Source organism: Dipodomys spectabilis, unplaced genomic scaffold (genome assembly GCF_019054845.1).
Source record: "Dipodomys spectabilis isolate Male_0828 unplaced genomic scaffold, ASM1905484v1 ptg000174l, whole genome shotgun sequence".
Classification (NCBI taxonomy): Eukaryota; Metazoa; Chordata; class Mammalia; order Rodentia; family Heteromyidae; genus Dipodomys; species Dipodomys spectabilis.
The window spans coordinates 8,939,588-8,966,688 of record NW_024870851.1 but is presented as its reverse complement, the minus strand read 5'-3'; positions in this window follow the sequence as shown (position 1 = coordinate 8,966,688).

The window sequence follows — 27,101 nt, the reverse complement described above, 5'->3', positions numbered from 1 at the left end:
TAAGCCACCGTGCCACGTCCAGTTTTCTGGTGGTTCATTGGAGATAAGAGTCTCACAGACGCTCTTGCTCAGGCTGGCTTGGAACTGCAATCCTCAGACCTCAGCCTCCTGAGTAAATAGGATTACAAGCATAATGCACCTGCACTCCACTCTCACACAGGTTTTGCAGGGGCTTTTTTTTTTTTTTTTTGGGTCCGGTCGTGGGGCCTGAACTCTGGGCCTGGGCGCTGTCCCTCAGCTCTTCAGTTCAAGGCTAGCGCTCTACCACTTGAGCCACAGCACCACTTCCGGCTTTTTTCTTTTTGCTTATGTGGTGCTGGGAATTGAACCCAGGGCCTCAGGCATGCAAGGCAAGCGCTCTACCACTGAGCCACCTTCCCAGCCCCTGCAGGGGCTTTTACCTGAGATGACCATCGTTATTTTTGGTATGTGGCAGATAATTTTCATATATTTCATTTGCCACACAGATTTTTAAAAAAATATGTATACTTGAGGTTCTAGATATATAAAATTGATGTTTTCTGCTCCATGAACAACATTCCTTTAGGAAAAGTGTTTATTTTATTTTTTATTCATTAGTATATTTACTTTTTTTCTTTTGTGTGAATAATGGAATAATAGTGCAGTTGTTAGTGAAGTTTAGAGCCACTGTCTTGGTAAGAATTAAAGCTAGGAGATTTGTTTCTACATCAAAACTGCAAATGGCAACTCAGTGAAAAACACAAACGATATTTTTGTGCTAATGTTTAGATAGCTCTGATCTACCAGGCCCATAACAGTTCTTAAGGGAACCCAGGAAGTCTGTGGGCAAGGGTAAAAAAACTAGTAAAGTCACTTCAAGAATTTGTCTGTTTGGAGACTATATTTTGTAGCCATTGACTATGACATATTGTAAGCATCATTGTTAATTTGGAAAGCAATATGGAGGTTCCTCAAAAGACTCCACATAGAGCTCCCCTATGACCCAGCAATCCTACTTTTGGGCATTTACCTAAATGATCACAAACAAGACCACACTAAAGCTACCAGCACAACTATGTTTATTGCAGCATTATTTACCATAGCTAAGATCTGGAACCAACCCAGATGCCCCTCAGTAGATGAATGGATCAAGAAAATGGGGTATATATACACAATGGAATCCTATGCCTCCATCAGAAAGAATGACATTGCCCCATTTGTTAGGAAATGGAAAGACTTGGAAAAATTATACTAAGTGAAGTAAGCCAGGCCCAAAGAAACATAGGTCCCATAGTTTCCCTTATTTGCAATAACTAGTATATGTCTGAGTCAAGCAGAGAAGGTTGGATAAGTTGATGTTAGTGGAATGAACCCCAAGATAAGTATTCAAATGTTTTTGTGTTTTTTCCTTTCATGCAATTGTTTCTATCATATTTATAAGATGATTTCTATGTTGCTTTGTATGTCCATCCCCCACAGTATAACCCATACTTTCACTGTATTTGATGTTGGTGTAATTTGTGGAGGGGAAGGGAAAAAACAAATCATTTAACTAGGGACATAAGTGGACCCATTGCAACAATGAGATGTACAAGTCGTTATTTCGAAAAACGAACTTAACAACTTTGGTAGGGGGTGGGAGGAGGATCAGGTGGGGAGAGGGGAGGAGTATGGGAAGGGATGGGAAGGGGAAACAACGAGGAGGCAACAATGCTTGATAACAAATGTACTCATTATCTTACCCATGTAATTGTAACTCCTCTGTACGATATTCTCACAATAAAAAAATGTTCACAATTCTCATTGAGTGGAAAGAATAATTTCAAGTGGAATTATGCAAAAGTAGAGAGTAAAGTAGGAAGTACAGGAAGGAAAAATATATGAGAGTTAGAGAGAGGGCATCAGATAGCATTCTAGTTGTTTCACAGTTTTGTGGAAACCATCCTTCTATTTTGCTTTGCTTGATGATTCCACTTTCTATCTATGACTAAACTTCTTGGACATTTTTCAAAAGGCATTACTGGCTTCATTCATACAAGTTGATCTATACAGTCTTCAAATGCCCAGATATTTGGTGTGCAGTCTTCCAGACTTCAAATCCTCTGAAACCTAAAACCCCCAGGCCCAGGTGACACTGAGATTATGGTATTCTAGACCAAAAATCAGTCTGTTGTCTCTTTGGTTTTGTACCAACATTCTGACTTACATAGCCCAAAATACCACTGTCCTGTTTTTAATGGCATATCATATTCCAGGAGAATATCAAAACTGCTGTCTAGTACCATTTGTCAAGTCTCAGTGTAGCACTTTCCAGGATTTTCAATTCCACTGAGTTTCTAGATGGAAATGCTTAGAACTTTCTCTACCTGATTAAAATATAACTAAAACCCCTGAATTCTGGTTACTTTTCTTTATCAACTTCCTTTAATATTGAAATAAATAATTATTTTCTTAAAATAATCATGATATTGTAGTATGAGTTATGACATTGATAATCAATTCCTCTTCATGAAGAATCTCCCCATTCTATTACACAAATAATTATACATCTTCAAAGACAGACAGCATTCTTAATCATTATCTTTGTTCTAGCCTCCCCCCCTCCCCCCCACTTCTGGCCCAAGTGCACAAACTGCTCATTTACTTCTGCCATTATTCACTGTAATAACCTCACAACTTGTTTTTACAAGTTAATCAGTTTCATTATAACTAGTTTAAAAATCTCTGTACTTACTATGGCAACATTAACAAGTTCTTTTGGTTTGTCTTTCAGTGTAGGTTCAATTTATGTGACATTGCAAATAGCAGATGTGTTCTAAATATAAGAATTTTCTGCAATTTTTCTGAAGTCAAAAGGAAAAAATTAGGTTACCCCACAACACAATTTCCAGAATACTGTTTTTTATATTTCAAATCTGATCTACTATTAAATGTTCTGTCAAAAACTTCATTATTGTTATAAAATTTCTGAGCTACTCTACCATTATTATTGAAGGTTTATGGCCAAATTTAATTAATGGTCCAGGAGATGAAATAGATAAATATTTAACTATATTCTCATGAACTATTTTCTGAGTTTACAATTTTGATTAGGGCGATAATGAATAGCTTTGTTCAAATGTATTTACACAATACCACTTGGAAATAATGTGCACTAACGCCTTTCTGATTTTTTTTTTTTAAGATGGACATCAAACCAGGGCCTCAAGCATGCCAGGCAAGCTCTTTAGCATAGAGCTATAGGCTTGGAACCTATTTTTACTTTAAAAGCAACACATGCTTATTGTCAAAGTGTTGGTTTTTTTAACCAAAAAAATGCTGAAGAACTTGAAAAAACATAAAGGTCTAATATTAATAATTTTTTATGTAAAATTCTAAATTAGCTTTTTACTACTTACATTTTCTTTGTATGTTTTATTAGTGAACATACTCATTTTACTATGGGAAAAATAAGATGTGGTATAAGATGTGAAAAAAGAGCATTTGTAAGAAGGAAGAAATAATAACCTTAAAAATCAAAGATAACTATAATATTGCTACAAAATTCTTTTTCATCCTTTCATGGCAAAGCCTATGTTGTATGGTACTCCTCTTGTATTATTATATCCTGAGCATTTTTTCATAGAAGATAATGTTTTTCTAAACATTATATTTAATGGTAATGCAATATCTCCTTGTTTGTATAGATTATGATTGGTTTATCCATTCTTCTCTCATTGTATACATTATCTTATTTAATTTTGCTTGGGTGGAATTATTTTCTGGATGAGGAATAGTTTGTCAGTCAAAGGGTCCCACGAACCTTAAGTAGAAGAACCAGGTTTATAATCCAATCCTAATAAAGCAAATGATCACTTCTCCCACATACAAACAAAACTAACTTAAAAGCACGCAACTGATTCATCCTAGGAGATAACAGCACCTTACTGAAATCATCTCAAAGTCCAACATCTGGGCTCCCTTGGCTAAAGAGCTTTCTTTTTTCCTGTCATTTTCTGATTTATATTTGAGACTCTACGTTGTAATATCTTTATTGAAAAAGTCCAAGTCAGTTTCAGTTGCTTATGGACACACTGAAACTATCTTATTTAGAAATTCTCATTAATTCTTAACTTTTATATCCCCTTTGCCATGGAGACCTAGATGAGGGGTATGAACATGACACCACAGGCACATCTGTGGAATCAGAGTTACCAACCTTTGCTTCTGCTCACCTTTTTATTCAACATGCTTCTTCAAATACTATTCTAATTACTTATTAATTTCCTTATTATAATATTAACAGAGGCAACTATTAACCATGGAAGAAGGATATGAATAATGAAAATCTGCCATTAATGTAACAACCTTAACAATTTCAGCAACAATGAAAAATGACAACAATTCAATCTTCTCACCTATTGCTTTTGTAGTAATAAGAGTAGCCAAAGAACACTCTCATAGACTGATTTGTATTACCTTCAAACTTTTATATACTATAACACAAATCTAGTACCTCAGAAACTGTATTTGGAGCCAGGGTCTGTCGATAGATTAAGTTAATTGAGGTCTTTAAGTTAGGCTCTTATCCAATCTGATTTAGAAGAGGAAATTAGGACACAAACAGAGACATCATTGTAGGTGCCCAGAAGAAAGCATTTGTGAGGTTATAGTGAGAGGAAACCATCAGCAAGCCAAGCCGAGGGACCTCAGCAGGAGGTGCACACCTTAATCTTAAATTTTGATTCTCCACAACTGTGAGAAATAGATGTCTATTGTTTAATTTGTTATGGCAGGTCAAAGCAACCAATACAACACCCAACCCTATTAAATGACACATTTCTATCTTAAGCTCAAGAGCTTCTTGCAATGGTATTTGTGCAACAAGAACAGACCAACAGGGTGTTATAAAGTACATGAATAATGCTTACGTAAGTTCAGTAGAGTATATGCAATGCAATAGGGATTTCTTGTAGAAAGAACTAGCAATGTTTCCCAGAAATAGTAGCTCATTAAAGATATGGTCCTTCATTATCACCTTAACTTTCTGGTAATGTCACAAATGACAATGCTCTTAATAAGAAGAAAAAATGTAGACATTATCTTAAATCAATGTGTTTAACAGCTAAAAAGGAATGTGTACCACTTTCTTCAAGCTTTAATGTTATGTGGATTCTCAAGAACGCAGAAACGCTGTGTCCTTTGCCTTAAAAGTTTATCTCTTGCACCCAGTGTAAAATAATTGATGGTAAAATCATAGACGCATGGCCAACAAGATTAATAAGGCGATACAACTCTGGGAGAGAACAAACAGTCTTCACAGATAGTTCTGGGCCTACTAAATACCAACAAGCAATACATGATGCTTCATTCTTCCCTTACATTGTCAAGAGTAGACTCCATGCAAACCATGTAAGAGCTAAAACTATAAATCTTATGGACAAAAAGAAGTAATACACTTATATAGCAGGTTAGGCAATGGGTCTTATATATGATATCAAAGGCACCAATGACAAAACTTAACAGCAGAGACTAGCTAGAGTCAGAGGCAAGGATGCAGAGAGACCATAGAAGCATCAACAAGGCAATGTGTAAGTTTGAGGACTTTTGACCACTCACAGAAGTAAACTGAAAAACCAGGTCCATTGTAAGTTGGAAATTCCTATTTCCTACTGAAAAATTACAGTGTCTGTAGGCAACTGTGTATCAAGGAGGAGAAAATAGTCAATGAAAAATGGGAGACCCTTAGCATGTGAATTTGGAAGGGATAAAAATATAACCCTAAAAGATTTAACATAGATACAAATGGAAGCTAACCTTTTGGTCTTACCTAGTTATTCTGACATCACTTTCATATTGATTAAATAGATGTTTGAACATGCTCTGGGAAGCTCCTGTGTCCTGGACAGAGCAGGAGATGAAACACTGTTTTCCATCCTGAATTTCCCTTATTCACACTTTTTCAGTTTGGTTATTTCAGGGGGAAGCTCTGAGGCGCAAGAAAACTTGCTGGGGCAAGCAGAGCTCCACTTTACTGATGGCTTGTATCAACCCAACCAGTAATCTCACTATAATCATATTTTTTAAATGTGTAGTATGTGTGTATTATATATATAATTATTATTATTATTATTTGTTGTTGGTCGTGGAGCTTGACTTCTAGGCCTATCCCTCAGCTCTTGAGCTCAAGGTGAGCGCTCTACACAACCACAGAGCCACTTCTGGTTTCCTAGTGGTTTATTGGAGATAAAGTCTCACGGACTTTTCTGCCCGGGCTGGATCCTCAGATCTCAGCCTCCTGAGTAATTAGGATTATAGGCGTGAGCCACTGGCACCCAGCTGAATAGTGTATGTAGCATTTATAGGCATTCTAGGAATTATAACATTTTTCAGAGAACTGTAGAAACTGTGTTTTTAAATAAAAACGCTTGTTTATGAATGTAACTAGTTTACATTTATAAATGCAAATAAACTGGGTTTTTTAAACCTAGACGCATATCAAAATTTAATGCATGTCTATATTTAGTAGACACAGCATCTTCACATTTGTTTTGCTTTAAGTAAGGTCAGGAGAATTTAGGGTCCTTAGCGAAGCGAAGTTTCTATAGAGCTGAGTTGGTGCCTCTATAATCTGATTTCCTGTCATTCTTCTACTTTCAGGGTCACTCCACAAAGCTGGCATTTCTCATAGTGGTGACATCCAGCCCTTGGCACCTCTGTACTTTATCCTTCCTCTCTTCCCACTGTTCTTTCCTGTTCATGCACCGGTCATTTCATTCTTCACCCATTTGGGTCTCTACTTAAAAAAAAACAAAAACATGTCCACTTCTCTCGGCATGCTCTTCACCCTTAATGTTTCTTTATCATGTGGGGTTTTTTTGACATCTTGTTTTTTGTATTCCCCTACTCCCATCACTAGACTGTAAACACCATGTGGGCAAGAAATTTGTTCCATCCGTCATATTCCAGCATCTAGTAGAGGGACTCTCCCACAATCGAAGAAGATACAATTTTACCCCAATGTATGAATGACAGAGCTTTGAAGGATCATTGGAAAGTGAAGTGTTTCTAAAAATTTGGGCATTTAAGAAAGGAGGTGAATTCCATCTAGGCTGCACAGACTGCCTTAACCCAGTCCTCTTCATCTGGACTCACCTGAACCTACAGGAATATTTGTTTGCAGTTACAGATGCTGTTGTTGAACTGCTTCAGTTCACATTGTGCACTGACCTTATATAACTCTATTGATAGGTAATTCACTCAGTCTCATAGTGCCTTGACTTCCTCATCTATCATATTAACAATATTACCTATTGCACCGTATTCAATAAGGTTGTAATTGTGTGAGAAAAGTGGCTGGCACAGGATAAATACCATGCCTCTTTTTAAAATATTGCCAGTACTGGGGCTTGAACTCAAGGCCACAGTAATCTCCCTTAGCTTTTGTTTCAAAGCTAGTGTCCAGCCACTCAGCAAAACTTCCAGCTTTTGGTGGTTCCTTGGAAGTAAGAATCTCATGGACTTTCCTTGCCAGGGCTACTGTCAACTGGGATCCTCAGATTTCAGCCTGCTGTGTAGCTAAGATTACAGATGTGAGCCACGAGTGCTTGGCTTACTACTCCTTTTAACTTAAAAGAATTAACAAATTGGAGTGAAAACTCTTGGCAAAATAAGAACAAATGGAAAAAGAAAAATTGGAGTAGTGAAAGTTTGTATTTTTTTTTTCTGCTCACAATTGCTCGAGAATTAACCTCTTCCTCACATCTACCTTAAGCCAATGAAATCTAAATAAAGCTGAAAAAATGTTTAATTGATTGGTCATAATTTTGAAGTGGAATGATTACCTCCTGAACTACAGGCCAAAGGACCCCAAGAGAGTCAAATACAAACCCACTCAATTGCTGGTTTTCTCTCTTCCTTTCTGCCGTCCTTCCTGCAATCTTTCTCTCACTCTCCCCTCCCCCCCCCTTCTCAGGTAGTTGGGAGAGATTAGATCTTGGGCTGTTGATAAGTACTAGCAGACACACAAGTTCAGCTTCCCTAGAAACAACAGTCTCATGTATGGGCCCCGAGGCTAAATTCTATGTCAAGCTTTGGCAGTTTGAGATTAGGTGGCCTCTGATGTCCTAGAGGCAAGAGCAAACAGGCCCTAGATGTCCCTCCTGTGTTAGCGATACTCAGAGAAAGGGCTTGTTTCTTTTCCATCTCTGAGTTTTGGTTCCCCAAAAGTGCCCCTGAAAGAAGGAGCTAGTTCTTACTGCATCCTACAGGGTTTCCTGGGCGGCTTCCCTATATGGTGGTGACAGAGTTTCTGTCTGGTCCCCAGTCAGTCCACTTGCTCTGGTATCTCTGGGAAGGCAGAATGCTGGCTGATATCCCCTGTGCCTTCTTGGATATTGTATAATTAATTAGGCCTCCAATTGTGCCTCCCCAGCCCCCATAGATGGAGAAACCCTCTCTGCCATGTCTTAAAGGGACATTACTATAATAAATGAGTCTCAAGATAACAAATTTCCCAGCAATAGGGAGTCTTATAAATGAAGACTATTCATATTGGCAGAAAAAATCCAATGTATCATTATTTTTTTGTCAGTATGAACACTCTGGATATACTGGCCTCTAAACAGATATTTACAAAAATAAGATAACACGAACAATGTAATAGAGCAATGAAAAAAAGGCCACAAAAATCAGTAGCACTAAGTTGAATGAAAACTAATTTTGCTGCCAGGTTTGTGTGCTATAACCAGCCACTTTGTGCTCTATTCTAGTGGTTTATAATGTTACCTCACCGTCTCCATGAAATTGTTTTCCGGTAAATCTCTGTGGCCATCCATTCCTGTCTACACATTATGTTCCTAAAATAGACACCATCTAAAAATCTCTGCAAGGAGCTTTGTGGAGGAAGGCCTAAATTGCAACACTTCTCCTAAGAGTGACATAAAGCTCAGTAGCAATTACAAAAGCAACAGCCACAATGGGGGAGTTTTAAGGGAGTTTTTCAACATAGTTATTCTGGTTTTGAAATGCACAGCTGAGGGAAAGAAAAGTATCCGACACTGCTGGCCTGGTGATCTGGGCCGGCCTGTGTTCTCAGTTGCATCAGCCTTAGCATAGCAGGTATTGCAGCCAAGAAGGAAGGTAAGCTAGCCCCTGCCCTGGACAGGAGGAAGTAAGTCAGGGATCACAGAGCTCAGCATGGAATTTTCCTGTTTCTATTTGGCACCATCCTTTTTGGGATGATGTGGAAGTGCTTTCTGGAGAAATATGTTCTGTTACTACACTAACGCATCAAAAATACCATGGGAACCTGCAAATCCATAAAAAAAACCAGAAGCCACATTTCTGTAGGTGTGATCGCAACAACGTTTGGCAAATGAGCACCTCGGAAATATTTATTCACATGCACATAGGAACAGAACCGTAGCCAGCCTGGACTGGACTTATTTAGTTCATCAGACACATGAAACAGCAATCACTCACCACTCGATCTGAACTGATTTATTAGCCGGAATGAAGATAGCCACTAAGTAAATGGGATAGAAGAAAGGTCTTTAAACACATACCTCAACCAGATAAGAAAGAGAAAAATCCACAGTAACAAAGACCTTTGCAAAAGCCTCATGTAAACCCAGAAACATTTCTTCTGCTGTTTCAAAGGCCAGACAGCTCCCAGTGTGAACAGAGCAGCATCTGCAGTATCATTGCTGGTGGTGACCTCTGTCTCATTTAAAGTAAGTCAATCTTTCCTGCTTGGCATGGCATAGAATTACGCCCTCTCTCCCACTTCCTTCAAGTTCCTTTGCAAATGGGTTGACTAGGAGTGATGAGAAGAAAAAAAAAAAATCACTGTCCCCAACTTGCCTAAGACATGAGGCATGTCTTCTCTACAGCCTAGCCTCTGTCCGAGGAGGCAGTCTACCCCTGCAATGCTAGCCTCAGGCAGCACTGTCTTCTTCCTTCCTGTGGAGTTAAAGCTGGGATCTAATTGTGCTCCATCTTTAGGAACAATATGACCTCTATTTCCAGTCAGCTAGTCCATTCTCAAGCACCAGTGTACAGGGGGGGCTTCTAAGGGAGACCTTAAATAGGAGGAGGGCCAGCAAAGGCAAGAACTGGCCAGATGCCAAGGTATTCCAGGCCAAAGAATCTCATCTTGTATCAAAATGCTGAACTGCAAAACAAACCTGATTTCAGTTCATGGAGGTTGAGAGGGGAAGGGGGAGGGCTTGCAAACAGGAGGAGAAGAGAGGGAGGAGGGGGACAGTAGGTCTGAATTCACATACGAAAATGGACTTCCTGCTCTGCCCAAACTGGATTGCCACCGGCTCTTTTTCCAAAGGAATAAAAGGAATAATTGTACCCAAGATCACAAGGAAACAATTAGATCTCTTACCTGATAAAAAGGAAAATTACCCATCTGCAGTGAGGACCAGCATCTCCCAAAGACAAGATGATAACACTGTGCCTTCAGTTGCAATTGCTCAGATTCCTTCTTGCCAAAGGTGACCAAGTATTTACAAGGGCTGCAGTGTCTCAGGGGCAGGACACACACACACGCAAGGAAACACACGCACACATACACACATGCACCAGGGACCTCTGCAGTATCCTCTCGGCTTCATCCTCGCCTCACTCTATGGTACCTAATACAAATCAGCAAATAGCTTGTTTAAAAAAAAAAATCGAGATGGCATCTTACGTTCCATTGCCATCTAGTGGCCATATATTCAATACAGTCTCAGCCTGAATTTGTGTTCCTTCTCAACCTCTTTTCTCTTAGCCTTTTTCTTCCCATTGGTTTACTGCTCTTGTTTTCCATGCCTTCTCCATTGCTCTATTTATACCATAACCAAAAGTCAAAGATGAAAAAGAATTTGTAATAAAAATCAGAGCTTTTGTGTTAGGAAATATTACTTTATCTGTCTATACATTGTTAATGTTAAATATTTCAAAAATATAAATTGATTTGTCTTTTTATTTGACTAAAACATGATGGCTTAGTTTTATTCTTGTAGGCTATACTGGAGTTCAAATTCAGGGCCTCACAATTACTAGAGAGATGGTCCAGTATACCTACCTTGAGCTCTTGTTTTTGTTTGTTTTTTCAAGATAGGGTCTTATCTTATATCTTGGCCAGCCCTGAACTACAATCTGACTATAAGTGCTCTGAAATATCACTGGGATGACAGGCTTGACCACTACAAGCTGCAATTGGTCAAGATGGTATCTTACAAACATCTTTTCCCAGGACTAGCCTCCAGCTAGGATCCCCCCTCCCCTTCCAAATAGCTTAGATTACAGGCTTGGGTCTTTGGACTTAGCTTAAGTAGCCCTTTACTACTGATTTACAGCTTTGTGTTAGAGGCCTATTTGCAATTTTCATTTTTAATACTATGTTTAAATAGTTTCTGTATTACAGGGAGTAACTCTTAGTAGATGTGACTTTTGCTTTAGGTCCAACACTAATAAACATGCGTTTTTGTGTTTGTGGTACTGGGATGTGAATTGAAGAGCATGTGCTTTTAAGCAAGTCACTCTATATACACTAAAACTTATATTTTCCCCAGCTAAACTTGTAGAGGTTAAATAAGTTTATATCCCCACTGTAACATTCTTTGGTTTTGTTCTTTTATTTCAATATCTTCTCATGGGTATGAGCTAAAGATTAATGATCATAATGTATTTTAGTAAACAGAAATTTTTAACATAATTATTGGTAGAATTATGAAAGTCATGCGTATCAGGTTTTTCTAAGACAATGAGAGACCTACATTAAGCTGCTTAAAGCCCCAGAAATGAGAGTATATATTATACTTTAAAAGTTATTGGGCATGATAACACAAACCTGTAAACCTCAGCAAAGGTAATAAACCACTGTCTCAAAAAAGAAAAGTAAACAAAAATTAAAAATGGCTTGGGGTATAGATCATATGGAAGAGCCTTTGCTATGCAAGTATGAGAACTTGACTTCAATCCCCTAAACCACAAGACAACTAACGAACCCCAAAAAGTGATTCCGTCTTTAACACCTGGTACCTAATTTATTGCATTACACAGTACATCCTGGCCACTTTTCCTTTGCTACATATTCCCATACACTGTTGATAATCATCTTTGTATGTGCTTTTACCATTTATTAAGCCTCACTTCCACTTCCAATCGTTACTATGTTTGTATTCCTTACTACAGAACACTATTAATATTGTTATAGTTATTCCCACTGTACAACTGAGAAAATTGAGAATTTTGAGACTTATTGAAATTTATGAAAGGCCACAGTACATGTAAAGCAATAAAACTAAGATTTGGGATGTCCAGATTCATTGTTACTTGCAACACAATCCCATTCTGGAATTATGAATATTTATTTATTTCTATGTTTAGAAAACGTTTTTTTTAGGTCCAAGACCAGGACTTGAACTCTGTACCTGACACTTTCACTCACTGGCTAGTTCTACCAACTCAGCCATTCCTCCAACCCTCACAAAACTTTTACTAGTGATTAATTTTGGACTCATGGTCTACCTTGTGAGTCTATCTTCTCATCCATAAAAGAGAAACTCCTTAGTGAATGGCTCAGTGCCTTGCCCACAGACATCATTCATCAGAGCTAACACTCTCAAACTTTAAATATGCCTTACTTTCTGCCGGATATCAAGACAAACAATTAGAATTTCATTGTTACTGAAGTATACACTTAAAATCGCATATTTATGAAATTTTATATGTATATATTAATAGTGAAACTTTTTGTTATGTTTTACTACTTTGCATTTCTCTTGCTGGAAGTTTCATGTGCTGATTACAACTCCTTGTGGAGTTAGATTTGCATTTTATTTATCCTTTCTGTTAGTTTAACTTATGGTGATAAGTTTGTCTCTTTCTTGTTGTTAGGTTTCTAGCTTTAAAGAGCAAAAAGGTAATTTGCCTTCTCTTCTATCCATACCTATTCCTGTGTATTCTTGTCTCATAAGGTGCAAAGATTATATAATTTCCTATGTGGAAATGATTCTCCAATCTGAATGCACACATTGAGAAACTGGATATTATATTTTGGCTGTGCCTTTCATACGAGAGTTTCTAACAAGGGGAAAAGAATGAAAGCATATGATGTTCTTAATATTTTTGTTACTCCCTATCTTGAGAATATAGTGGTTGTTTTGTAATCTCCATCAGTAGCTAGCAGCACCCAAAGATAGCAAGGTTGAAATGGAACAGTATCTCTGTCACTAGATTTGAGTGTTAAAGGAGTGAGAAGTCACTCAGGTGGAAAAAATTATGTTGAATCTTTGTGCCTCTAAAATACTTCCCCATTCAGGACAGTCTCTGGTTGCCACTAATCTTGAAGGAGTTGCCAAGAGCTCTGAACCTTCTTGTGGTGGGGGGAAGGGGAGAGGGAGGGTGAGTGTGTGTGTGTGTGTGTGTGTGTGTGTGTGTGTGTGTGTGTGTGTTTGTGCACGGGTGCACCTGTCCTGGGGCTTGAACTCAGGGCCTGGGCATTGTCCCTGAGCTGTTTTTGCCCAAGTCTAGGACTCTACCACTTGAGCCACACAGCTCCACTTCTGGCTTCCTTTAGTGGTTAATGGAGATAAGAGCTTCATGGACTTTCCAGCTCTGGCTGGTTAGAACAACAATTCTTAGATCACAACCTCCTGTGCAGCTAGGAGTACATGTATGAGCCACCAGGCCTCTGAACCATTTTTTAAGCCACATCAATAGAATTTACTAATCACACTTAGGACTCTCAAGGAGAAGGAAATGATCTCTGGTTAGTTTACCAAAGGCACAAATAAATGATTGATTACACTTTGAGTTCTGGGTTCCTTTATTCAGAGTAATAAATGACATTTGAGTTTTACAGAAGAACATGTTTCTAGATTTTTCTATACTTTTAGGGGATATTTATGTTGACAGAGTGACATGAGCTGGATCACATATTCACTTCCCTTGAAAAAGAATGCAATAGTATGCTGGTGACTAGACATGACTTGGGGGCGTCTGAGAAGAGTGATGATACACATGTTCTGGAGGCACAAGGTTTGCTGCTAGAGAGATGAATGATTCCAGCTCAGAGCTGATTTTATGCCATGCTGTATGCAGATAATGCCATAGGACTATTTTACTGCTACCTGGATGTAATGAAATTCTGTTAAAGCCCAGGACTGATGTAGTTCTGTAGTAGGAATAATGTACTACTTCTAGACTTTGCTTTGTAACTGTGACTACAAAATCCAGTAATATCTTTTTGTAAATACAGCATTCTTCAAGAAATATTGTCAATGTCTTGTTTTCTCCCCAACATTTATGAATGTCGTGATTTTTGTAGCTATTATTTTATTTAAAAAACTATTAGTAGAAAATAATTAATTTATATCTTTTAAGGTTAATCTGTACTTTTGTAAATGGGCCAAAAATGAGTGTGAGAATTACTTGCAATTAGATAAATAATGAAGAAATTATGACAATTAACCCTATCATAAAACTATAGCTAGTTAGTTTTTCAACAAGTTTAACATTATCATTTTGAGAGAAAAATTGGCTCCCTGGTTTCAGATTGTCATTTAGGCCATTTGAAACTGACATAGTCCATGTCTCCCACAAATGAGAATCTGATTTTTTAAACATGTATAGAAATATTAGAGAGATCTATTTCCTACCAGTAGAAATGACTAAATCTAAGGTGATATAGGCTTGTTATTGTTGATTCAAAGACTGCAATTTTTTACAAACCATTTATAAATGTTTGTGGATGTATCTCAGCCATAAAGTACTTGCCTAAAATCACTTAAAATAAACCCAAACAACGTTTATTAAAATGTATTCTTTGTGCAAAGTGGTGATTTTTTTTTTTTTGTCAGTTGTGGGGCTTGAACTCTGGGTTTGGGTGCTGTCCCTGTGCTCTTCAGCTCAAGGTGAGCACTCTACCCGCTTAAGCTACAGCACCACTTCTGGTTTTCTAGTGATTTATTGGAGATAAGAGTCTCACAGACTTTCCTGCTGGGGCTGGCTTTGAACCGTGATCTTCAGATCTCAGCCTCCTGAGTAGCTATGATTACAGGCATTAGCTGGCGCCTGGCTTGGGGGTGATTTTTTTTTATACATGCATATATAATGTACTTTGGCCATATTCCCCCTTTTACATACATATCATATATATGTCAGAAAATGTATGCATATGTCTAGAATCTACATGTAAGAATATGTCATTGGTCTGGGAAGGTGGCTTAGTGGTAGAGGTGGTAGAGGCTGGCCTTGCATGCATGAAGCCCTGGTTTGATTCCTCATCACCCATAAGCAGAAAAAGCCAGAAGTGGTGCTGTGGCTCAAGTGGTAGGCTTCTAGCCTTGAGCTGAAGAGCTGAGGGACAGTGCTCAGACTCAGAGTTCAAGCCCTATGACTGACAAAAAAAAAAAAAGAATATGTCATCAATATTTGTTGTCGATGACTTTTTCTCAATAAATGAAGGACCTTACATGCTGATTTCTTTGCTTTGTTTCCTGTGCTTTGAGAATCTTCTCTTTCTTACTATATCCCCATCTATCCTCTCTCTTACAGCCTCTCATTGCCTGACCCCACTCTATCATCTATTTGAAAGTAAGAACTTTCTTTTATAATATTTGCTTCCCAAACAGATAGTTCAAGCCAGGCGCCAGTGGCTCACGCCTGTAATCCTAGCTACTCAGGAAGCTGAGATCCAAGGATCTCGGTTCAAAGCCAGCCCGGGCAGGAAAGACCGTGAGACTCCTATCTCCAATAAACCACTAGAAAGCCGGAAGTGGCGCTGTAGCTCAAGTTGTAGAGTGATCGCCTTGAGCTGAAGAGCTGAGGGACAGTGCCCAGGCCCAGAGTTCAAGCCCCATGACCGACAAAAAAAAGATAGTTCAAAAAGGTGAGCAGGTAACATGTGCTGAATACATATCAGTGAAAATTCCACAATGAAATTCTAACAGAATCTACTAGCAGGATAAAGTGACATTGTACATCTTATTTTTAAAGTGTTTATTGATTTACATTATGGCCAGTATTTAGGTGAATTATTTTTGTTAATCAATGAGGAATTTTGGAGGTGGGAGGTTCTCAGAGACCAACTAAATAAGAGTTCTTACTCTGAATAAAAGAAGAGTGATATAAATAAGAGTGATGTAACTGGGAACCAGTGGCTCACATCTGTAAGCCTAGCTACTCAGGAGATTGAGACCTGAGAACTGAGGTTTGAAGCCAGCCTGGGCAGAAAAATCATCAAGTAACCAGTCAAAAGTCAGAAGTCGAGCTGTGGCTCAAGTGATAGAGCACCAGTCTTGAGCAAAATAGCTAAGGGATAGTACCCATTTGTTTAGTTTAAGCCCCAGTACTGGCACATAATAAGATGAAGCAAAAAGAAGAAAAAGAAGGAGAAGGAGGAGGAAAAAGAGGAGGAAGGTGGGGGTGGGGTGGGTAATGATTCCACATGCCCAAGGTCACATAAATAGTTTTATACCAAAACAAGTCCATGTCCCCCCTCCCAAAGTCTAACCATGAAGGAAATTAATATTGAGTAGGTGTATCAGCACAAAAGAAGCAAAATGGAAGTGAGAGGAGTATTTCTAGATACACCACAATTGATTTTCACTCATGTTTTGACAGGGAGATGAATGTGATGGAGGTATGGTATCAGTTACTGTTGAGGTGGTGATGGACCAACTAATGCTGGTTTTAGCCAAGAACATGGAAAGCAACTGTCCTTCAGTCTAGTTCCTCAGACTATTCTGAACTACCAATCACTGGGTCCCAAACACAAGTACAGCATTCATAAACTTTTCTGAGACCTAAAGTGAGCCCTAAGACATATCCAGAAGCAAATCATCTCAAGTTCTGTGTGTCCATTAGAAAGCTACAATATCACCTAAGATATATTTTGCTTCCTTAGGCTGTTATATATTCCACATAGTCTATATTCAAACAAAGGAACAACTATTTTTAAGACAAAGTCCAACTATGTTGTCCAGGTTGATCTGAAACATCAGGTCTCAGCTGATCCTTACTTTAGAATCTCAGGTATCCAAGACTTTAGATGAACACAACTATACCTGCTATAAACAAAATCTAACATTTCTTGTGGCTGACCTCAACATTTCTACTTGAAAGAGATCAAGTTGCTGGGCGCTGGTGACTCACAACTGTCATCCTAGATACTCAGAAGGCTGAGATCTGAGGATCAAGGTTCAAAGAGAGCCAGGGCACAGAAGTCCCTCCAAATAACCAGTTAAAAATCAGAAGTGGAGCTGTGGCTTAAAGTGGTAGAGCACTAGTCTTGAGCAAAAAAGATCAAGGACAATGCCCAGGCTCTGAATTCAAGCCTCACAACTGATGAGAGAGAGAGAGAGAGAGACAGAGAGAGAGACAGAGAGAGAGACAGAGAGACAGAGGACAGAGAGACAGAGACAGACAGAGACAGACAGAGACAGACAGAGACAGACAGACAGAGAGACAGAGAGAGACAGAGACAGAGAGAGAGAGAGACAGACAGAGAGATAGAGAGCAAGACCAAGGCTTCATAAAACATTGGTTCCTGAGACAGGACTAAGGTACGCAGTAGCATTTACAGCACAATATCCAGATCTACTATTACTTGATCGCTTTCATTCAGCAACACTCCCTCTGCAAAGATGAATCATCCGAGAAAGATACAAATGAGGACTTATTGAAAACTAAGTTCCTATTTTCCATTTTAATATATCTTACAACCAACCACGTCAATGGCTTACATATTCAAGAGGGTTAATTACATAAATTTTATAGATGTAGAGAAGTTATTTTTGACACCAAAGGTAATAGCTAATATAAAGACAACTCTTTATTTATAGAATAAAACTGAACTTTATTGTAACTTAGCATAAGCAAATATGTAATTCCCATTTCCCTACAGGATTCTGACCAACATCTCTTTCTTTACATGTGCAAAGAGAAAAAGCCACTGACTTTATCAAGAACAAAGCAAAGCCATTTATAATGTCATTTATAAATAGCCATTTATAATGTCATTAGAATTAGATATGACCATATTTTTCAGGAAAATCATACTTTTCATGTGTTCATGTGTACCTCCAATCTTTAGAAATCAATTCACAAATGCACAAGATTAAATTGGATCACACTTTTCTTTTAATTTCTTCCCTTGGGAAAAGCAGATTTTTCCTTAGGGTAAATAATGGACAGAGACCATCAAACTCCACTCCAGGAATTCTAATTCCCTTAGGAGAGATTGGCAATGGGTGAAGTGAGATTTATATAATAATTGCACTTAGCCTAATCTTACTAAAATGTCTTGGGAAAATTAGAGCCAACTGATTGACTGGGTTGTTACTTCTGGGACTGTCCTCATTCATATCAGGTAGAAAAGCACCAAGATGTCTCATCCCCAATAAGGATCACTGAGGTTTAGATTGGAAGAGCTTCCCTATAGATGTTCTTTTACAACCCTATAAGAAAAAGGTTTACAACTATCTTAACAGGCCCATATCAAGCATTGAAATAGAAACAGCAATAAGAGACCTCCCAGCTAAGAAAAGTCCAGGACCAGATGGTTTTACAGCGGAATTTTACAAGGCCTTCAAAGCAGAGCTCACACCAATTCTCCTCCAACTCTTCAAGGAAATTGAAAGAGAAAGCTCACTACCGAACACATTCTATGAAGCCATCATAACCCTCATCCCAAAACCAGGCAGGGACTCATCAAAGAAAGAGAACTATAGACCCATTTCTTTGATGAACATTGATGCAAAACTTCTCAACAAAATTTTGGCCAACCGACTTCAACAATTCATCCAAAAAATCATACACCACGATCAAACAGGATTCATTTCAGGGATGCAAAGCTGGTTCAATATACGCAAATCAATTAATATTATTCATCACATCAACAGGAGCAAGAATAAGAACCACATGGTTATCTCAATAGACGCAGAAAAAGCATTCAACAAGATCCAACACCCCTTTATGATGAAGGTTTTGGAAAAATTAGGAATCCATGGAACATTCCTCAATACAATAAAGGCTGTATATGACAAACCTACAGCCAGCATTATACTCAATGGTGAAAAACTAAAGCCATTTCCCCTTAACTCAGGAACAAGACAAGGATGCCCACTCTCTCCACTTCTCTTCAATCTAGTATTAGAATGCCTAGCTACAGCAATAAGACAAGATGCAGACATAAAGGGGATCCAAATAGGGAAAGAAGAAATAAAACTCTCCGTCTTTGCAGATGACATGATCTTATATTTAAAGAATCCCATAGACTCCACTCCCAAATTACTCAAGCTGATTCAAAACTTTGGCAAAGTAGCAGGTTATAAAATTAACCCCCCAAAATCAATGGCTTTTCTGTATGCCAACAATGAGAAAAGTGTGGCTGAAATTAGGAAAGCAACTCCATTTGTAATAGCCCCACAAAAAATAAAATACCTAGGAATTAACTTAACTAAAGAAGTGAAGGACCTCTATGATGAAAACTTTAAAATCTTGAAAAAGGAAATCAACACAGAACTTAAAAAATGGCAAAACCTCCCATGCTCCTGGATTGGAAAGATTAACATTGTGAAAATGGCAATACTTCCCAAGGCTATCTACAAATTCAACGCAATACCTATCAAAATTCCACCCTCATTCTTCAAGGAAATAGAAGAGGCAATCCAAAAATTCATATGGAACAATAAAAGACCCCGAATAGCAAAAACGCTCCTCAACGGAAAGAACACTGCTGGAGGAATATCAATACCAAATTTCAAACTCTACTATAAAGCCATAGTAATCAAAACAGCTTGGTATTGGCATAAGAACAGACCTCAGGACCAATGGAATAGAATTGAAAACCCAGAAATGAACCTACAGACCTATAGCCATCTAATCTTTGATAAGGGAGCTAAAATAATAGAATGGAAGACAGACAGCCTCTTTAGTAAATGGTGCTGGCAAAACTGGTTAACTACATGTAGAAAACTAAAGCTAGATCCTTATATATCACCCTGCACCAGAATCAACTCCAAATGGATCAAAGACCTTGAACTCAAAGCAGACACTCTGAAAACATTACAGAATGGAATAGGAGAAACCCTAGGTCTCCTTGGCTCAGGCTGAAATTTTCTGAATAGAGACCCGGAAACACAACAAATCAAAGAAAGGTTGGATAAATGGGATTGCATAAGGTTGCAGAGCTTCTGCAGGGCAAATGACATAGCTAGCAAGATCAATAGAAAGCCCACGGATTGGGAGAAGATCTTTACTAGCCATACAACGGACAAGGGTCTCATATCTAAAATATACTTGGAACTCAAAAAATTAAACCACCCAACAACAAATCCTCAAAGAAACAACTGCCCAATAAGTAAGTGGGTGAAAGACTTAAAGAGAAGCTTCTCTGAAGAAGAAAGAAGGATGGCCAATAGACACATGAAGAAATGTTCAACATCCCTAGCCATAAAAGAAATGCAAATCAAAACAACATTGAGATATCACCTCACTCCAGTTAGAACAGCAAAAATCAAGAACTCTAACAACAACAGATGCTGGAGGGCATGTGGACAGAAAGGAACCTTACTTCATTGTTGGTGGGAATGTAAACTTGTTCAACCACTTTGGAAAGCAGTATGGAGGTTCCTTAAAAGACTTCACATAGAACTCCCCTATGACCCAGCAATCCCACTTTTGGGCATTTACCCTAATGTTTACAAAAAAGACCACACTAAAGCTACCAGCACAACTATGTTTATTGCAGCATTATTTACCATAGCTAAGATATGGAACCAACCCAGATGCCCCTCAGTAGATGAATGGATCAAGAAAATGTGGTATATATACACAATGGAATTCTATGCCTCTATCAGAAAGAATGACATTGCCCCATTTGTTAGGAAATGGAAAGGCTTGGAAAAAATTATATTAAGTGAAGTAAGCCAGGCCCAAAGAAACATAGGTCCCATGGTTTCCCTTATTTGCAATATCTAGTATAGGTATGAGTCAAGCGGAAAAAGTCAGAGAATGTGATGTTAGGAAAACGAACCCTCAAATATGTATTTTAATGTTTTTGTTTCTTTCATGCATGTGTTTCTAACGCATTTATAAGATTATTTCTTGGTTGCTTTGTATGTCCCTCCCCCACAGTGTAACCCCCGCTTTCACTATATTTGATGTCAGTATAACATGTGGAGGAGATGGGGACAAACAAGTCATTTAAGGATTCAGGTGGACCTGTTGCAACAATGAGAAGTACAAAATGTCATGTCAAAACCAGCTTTACAATGTCGGAGTGGGGGGGGGAGGGGGGGTTTGATTGGGTGGGGGGGAGAGGGGAGGTTGGGAAGGGAGGTGAAGGGTAAACAAAGGAGGAGGCTGCAATGCTTGGTAAGAAATGTATGCATTATCCTGCCCTTGTAATTGTAACCCCTCTGTACAGTATGTTCTCAAATAAAATAAAATAAAATTAAAAAAAAAAAAAGAAAAAGGTTTACAGGCTCATCTACTTTATCTTAATGTTTTCTGTGAAGAAGATCAGAGAGACCAATGCTTTTGTTGCCACATTACACTAGTCATTGGAAAGATTGTTTGAATTCTGATTTCTGTCATTATATCAGAGTAATCTGAACTTCCCTCTCTTTGTGGAAGAGTAATCTGAGTAAAGGAGGTGAGGACTAAAGGATCTGCACCCTTTAACTAGTACATACGGCATAGGATCTTTTATTTTTCACTCCTGTTCCCTTATTTTTCTGTAGTTAAGCAAGCAGAAAAAAAAGGTGGCTCTGCATTTTTCTATGATTTTAGCAATGATGAAACTTGGCGATCATTTGCCCTTCACATGGTAGTTGTTTGTAAGATTGTGGTGTGTGTGTGTGTGTGTGTGTGTGTGTGTGTGTGTGTGTTGCACACAAAAAGAAAATGTGCTGCTTGGAATGTTCTGTGTCACCCTTGCCTTGGCCCTCTCTGCTCTACTCGGCTCTTTGGCAGCAGTGCCTTTATAAGGCTCTTCATCTGCTCATAGTCTCCTTATGTAGGTCACCACAATCAAAGACACCAAATTCATGCTTTAAAATATCACCTCTGATTCAGTCAGGTTCCTAGTGAGAAGTAGATAGTACTCTCTAAAGGGGTTACATAAAAAAATTAATGGACAAACTATTTAATAAATAGGTTAAAATGGTTGATGATGCACCTAAGATCTAGCAAGAGAGAGAGAGAGAGGCCATTCTTGGGAAGGAATGTCTTTCTGGGCAGAAAGAAGGGAAATGGAATATTAGGTCCCAGTAAAAAATGGAATCTTGGAGAATCCCATTAGAAGTTTAGTCAAAAAGGAATGGAGCTACTTTTGAAGAAGACTCTCCAACTTTCTGCTAATATCTCTCTTGGGCTTATGAAGCCAGTGGAATAGGGATCTTTGTTACACAATTTATGGGGAGTGTCTTTTGGGGACTGTGAGTCATCATCATTATATATACTTTGTCCCACTCCTAACCCACAATTCACCACTCCCAGAACACCTTTGCCCTGGAGTCTGGAGTCTACAGCTACTTCTTGATGCTCCTCTTCCAAGGGTTCTCACTCTTGCTGGGCTTTGGGAATATTGTTCCCTTCAAGTGTCTGTTTCGTCCACCGGTCTATTGCTAGATCTCAGGGGTGTCATTATCTTGTTTGCTTTCTCTTAAGCCTGTCCTATGGCTTATTTGCACTCTTTTCATTAAAGTATGCATTTCTTTCTAAGCATAGGGAGAGTAACTTACAAGCCCTATCAAATGTAAAGGGCTGGTGAGAACTGGGGAAAGAAATAGTTATTCATCATTTTATCTCCCCAAAACAATTCTTTTTGCTTGAAAACAAATGCATATATTGAAAATATCTCATAAATGGGCAAAATCTTTATGACAAATTATTGTCTAGTACTTTCAGCCTTATATCTGACATATTCTTAGGAAAAATTATGTTGCTATTCAAATTCTATTTCCCAATCAATTTGAAAGGAATCGATTTCAAAATGGGTACTGTCTTTGAGCTTTTCTGCTCAAAATTAGCACTCTACTGCCTGAGCCACAGATCCACTTCTGGATTTTCAGTGGTTAATTGAAGAGAAAAGTCTCATAGACTTTCTTGTCCAGGCTGGCCTCAAACCACAGTCCTCAGATCTCAGCTTTCTAAGCAGATAGGTTCAGAGGTGTGAACCACTGGCACCCAGCTATTGAGTTTTTAAATATATACTGGGATCTTGAAATCTCACAACTATCTCAAAAAATCTATATTATTATTGTCATCAAGATTTTATAGATGTGAAAACTAAGAACTAAAAGATTTAATTTATTTTTGAGTTAAGGCTACAAAATAAATGTAATTCTGAAACAAACGATCTGTCTCTAAAGTACTAATTTTTATCATAAGGCACCCTGCTGTATTTTATTTTTTAACTTATTTTTTATTACTATAACCTTGCTTTATTTTATGTAAAACTCTCTGCATAGGATGTTAATAAAGTGATTGTGTCAAGTCTTAGGATGCAAGTTCAAAAGTAAGAACACAAATGCGTCTATTCCTCAGGGTCTGGATTATATCTCATCACACTCACACAGGCCCCATGTGGCTGAGCTAGAAGGAGTTTAGCTGTATCTGCAGCCAGATTTCTGTCAATGTTTTGTGGGGTGATGGGCAGCAGGGTGGGAGTGTAGCAGATGGTGGTTCTTCCTTCTTGTTTTGGATTCTTCAAATTTCCCCAGCATGTGAAAGAATGTAGCTATGTTTGGAAATACTCTCAACAAGCCAACAAATAAACTAAAACTCAGAAGGGACAAGCCTGCCTTCATCCATCAATGCTTTAGTCTCCAGAAGTCTAAATGTGTTAACCAGGAAAAAGCCAAAGAGCAGAACTGCTGATCGTGAGCATTGACAATAAAGATTGCTTTGGCAAAGCTTTATGTTGTGAAGAAGCCTGATGAAGTGTTTTTCTCAGCTCTTTTTTCTTTTTGAAAAACAAGTACTTTCTGGCTCTGCTTAATAATACCATTAAAAAAAACCCATAATACTTTCTAAGTGTTAAGGCCTTGCTAGTTTCTCAGAGTGTGACACTGGACAGAGAGTGTCACCATTTTTAGGGGCTTGGTGAAAAAATTTGGGTGCTCAATTGCACCTGCCACTAAATGTGCATTTTAACAAGACTTCCCTGTGATTTCCCTAGACACTGCTGGTAGTGCTGTACTCTCAAGTGTTGGTGGCCAAGACCTGAACAGCTTCCCTCAGCTCATATGCCTGCCCACTTCTCTCTATACCCAGAACATCACCCATCTCTCACCTTTGGAGCTGTGCTTATATACACTGATCTCTCTCTCTCTCTCTCTCTCTCTCTCTCTCTCTCTCTCTCACACACACACACACACACACACCCCAAATAAACTCCTAATCTACTCCAATATTTAAGCCAAAACTAATTTCCCAGTTTCTCCTCTTCTAGTCTCATTCTTTGGAGACAATCAGCATTAACAATTTAAACAAATCTTTTCTGAACTTTCGCACATATCCGAACATATGAAACACACATTCACCTTGTTTCCAGAAACATTGCATGCTATAAACAGTTGTATACCTTGTTTGATTTAAATAATATCAAAGTTATTCTTTTTGAAAAATTTTAATATGTTTTTATTGTAAAAATACTGTACAGAGGGGTTACAGTTACACGAGCAAGGTAATGAGTACATTTCCTATTAAGCATTGTTGCCTTCTCCTTTGTTTTTCTATCCCTTTCCTCCCCACCTCCACAACTAAACCTTCTCCCCCCACCCCCCCACCCCTGCCTAAATTGTAAAGTTCATTTTTCAACCTAGTGTCTTGTACATCTCATTGTTACAATGGGTCAACTTTATCCCTATTTAAGCATGTTGTTTTTTTCCTTCCTCTCCCCAAATTAGAGAAGTGTTTATACAAGATGCAGGGGACTGACATCAAATACAGTGAAAACAGGGGTTATCCTTTTGATAATAATTAGATTGTTTCATTTTATACCTACCTACTTACATACATACACACATACTTCATCAGTTATTAAATGACAAACACATACTACCCTCAAGCAACGATTTATAATATCATCTTAAAACACCATTTTCCACTTCTGAAAGTTTTTCTTAAGGCATAAGTTTCTCAGGAAGTGAATCTGCCTTCTAACCTCAGTAGATATCAACAGACTTACCACAAAAGTTGTGTCAAATTTAATACTTAAACAACAAGTACATGGCAATTCTTTCCTCTACTTTCCCACTAGGAAGACTTGACAATATTATTTTTTATTAAACTAGAGTTAAAATTAGACAAGTCTTGATTTTACCTGTGAGTTTCCTCAAGGTGTTTAATAGAAGAAACACAAACAAATGCACTCAAAGGGCGATATGACATAGAGACATATCTAAGGTTGGATCTGGGGAAGTTGGTAGAGTTTGGGAAGTAGGAATAAAGGTCAGATGAAATTGGACCCCGTGCACCTACTGGAGCCCTGTTTACAAGGAAACTAAGAGACTATGGTACTGATAAGCAAAAGTCAATGATTTTTTTGTACTTATTTGAAGGAATCATCTCTGTCTTGAAGGACAATTGATGATACTAGAAGTGTTCCTCTACTTGGCATGTTTGTTGATAAACCCCAAGCTAGACAGATGAGTAGGTGGGTATGGGTTATAGGACTGGGTGTAAGAAAGACAATGCTTAGTAAATTTGGTGGACAAAACAAATTTTTATCCTAGTTGGGTAGATCAATATAATTTTTTTGGGGGGGAAGGTCCAGTCGTGGGGCCTGAACTCTGGTCACTGTCCCTCAGCTCTTCAGCTCAAGGCTAGCGCTCTACCTTTTGAGCCACAGCACCACTTCCAGCTTTTTTCTTTTTGCTTATGTGATGCTGAGGAATTGAACCCAGGGCCTCATGCATGCAAGGCAAGCGCTCTACCACTGAGCCATCTTCCCAGCCCCAGATCAATATAATTTTTGAATCCAATGACCTTATTAAGAACTCTACATTTGAAACAAGACATTTATATCATTGCCACATTTCCTTCTCCCAATAGTGGATGTCTTTGATAATAGTCTTAAGAAATTTAATTTGGAAAATTGACACCTGTTCTATTTAAATTGCATCCCCAATGATACAATCTTATTAAAACACTGACCATTTTAAAATGTCCTATTTTTTCACTTACTGGATATAAAATTGTTAGAAAAATATAATGACACTGATTAGAGAAAACATGACTTTCAGTTTTTTGTTTTTTGTTTTTTTTTTTTTTTGGGTCCGGTCATGGGGCCTGAACTCTGGGTCTGGGCGCTGTCTCTCAGCTCTTCAGCTCAAGGCTAGCGCTCTACCACTTGAGCCACAGCGCCACCTCTGGCTTTTTCTCATTTTTGCTTATGTGGTGCTGGGGAATCAAACCTAGAGCCTCATGCATGCAAGGCAAGCGCTCTACCACTGAGCCACCTTCCCAGCCCCTGATGTTCAGTTTTCTGTTCAATTCAAGTGTCATCAGTATACCTCCTTGCCTTGTTCCTGATCAGTTTCCCTTGAGACAATATACTGTACATCCATATCGTGGCTACTGTGAAAGATGTTAAAGTGACATAACAGTTTCAATTGCTTTGGGTCAGAAGCAGGATTAATGGATTATATGGCAATTCTATATTTTGTTCAAAGTGAATACCCTGTTGTGTCTTGTCTTATACAATGGTGGAAAGAAAAGTAGATTTGGCATCAGGGAGATTTTGAACTTCTATTTTGTTATTGCACAATAATAGAATCAGTGAGACCAACTTACTGGATTTCTGTGGGTGATGTCTGTAAATTCACTGGGAAATCTAGACAAACTCTCTCAGATAAAAAGATATAATTATTTGGTTTAATAAAAGATAGCTATGTACATATTAAAGTTCTTCACAAATATTTCAGGATAACATGTAATTTTAATTAGCAGAACAGCACACTGAAAATAATTTCTAGATAGTACGAAAAGTGTGTGTGTATATATGTGTGTTTGTGTGTGTATGTATATTTTGTCTTTCTCTACCATGCATGTCAGTTCCAAAAAATGTCTGAGTTCAATTGATAATTTTTTTTAGGGGGGGGTCCGGTCGTGGGGCCTGAACTCTGGGCCTGGGTGCTGTCCCTCAG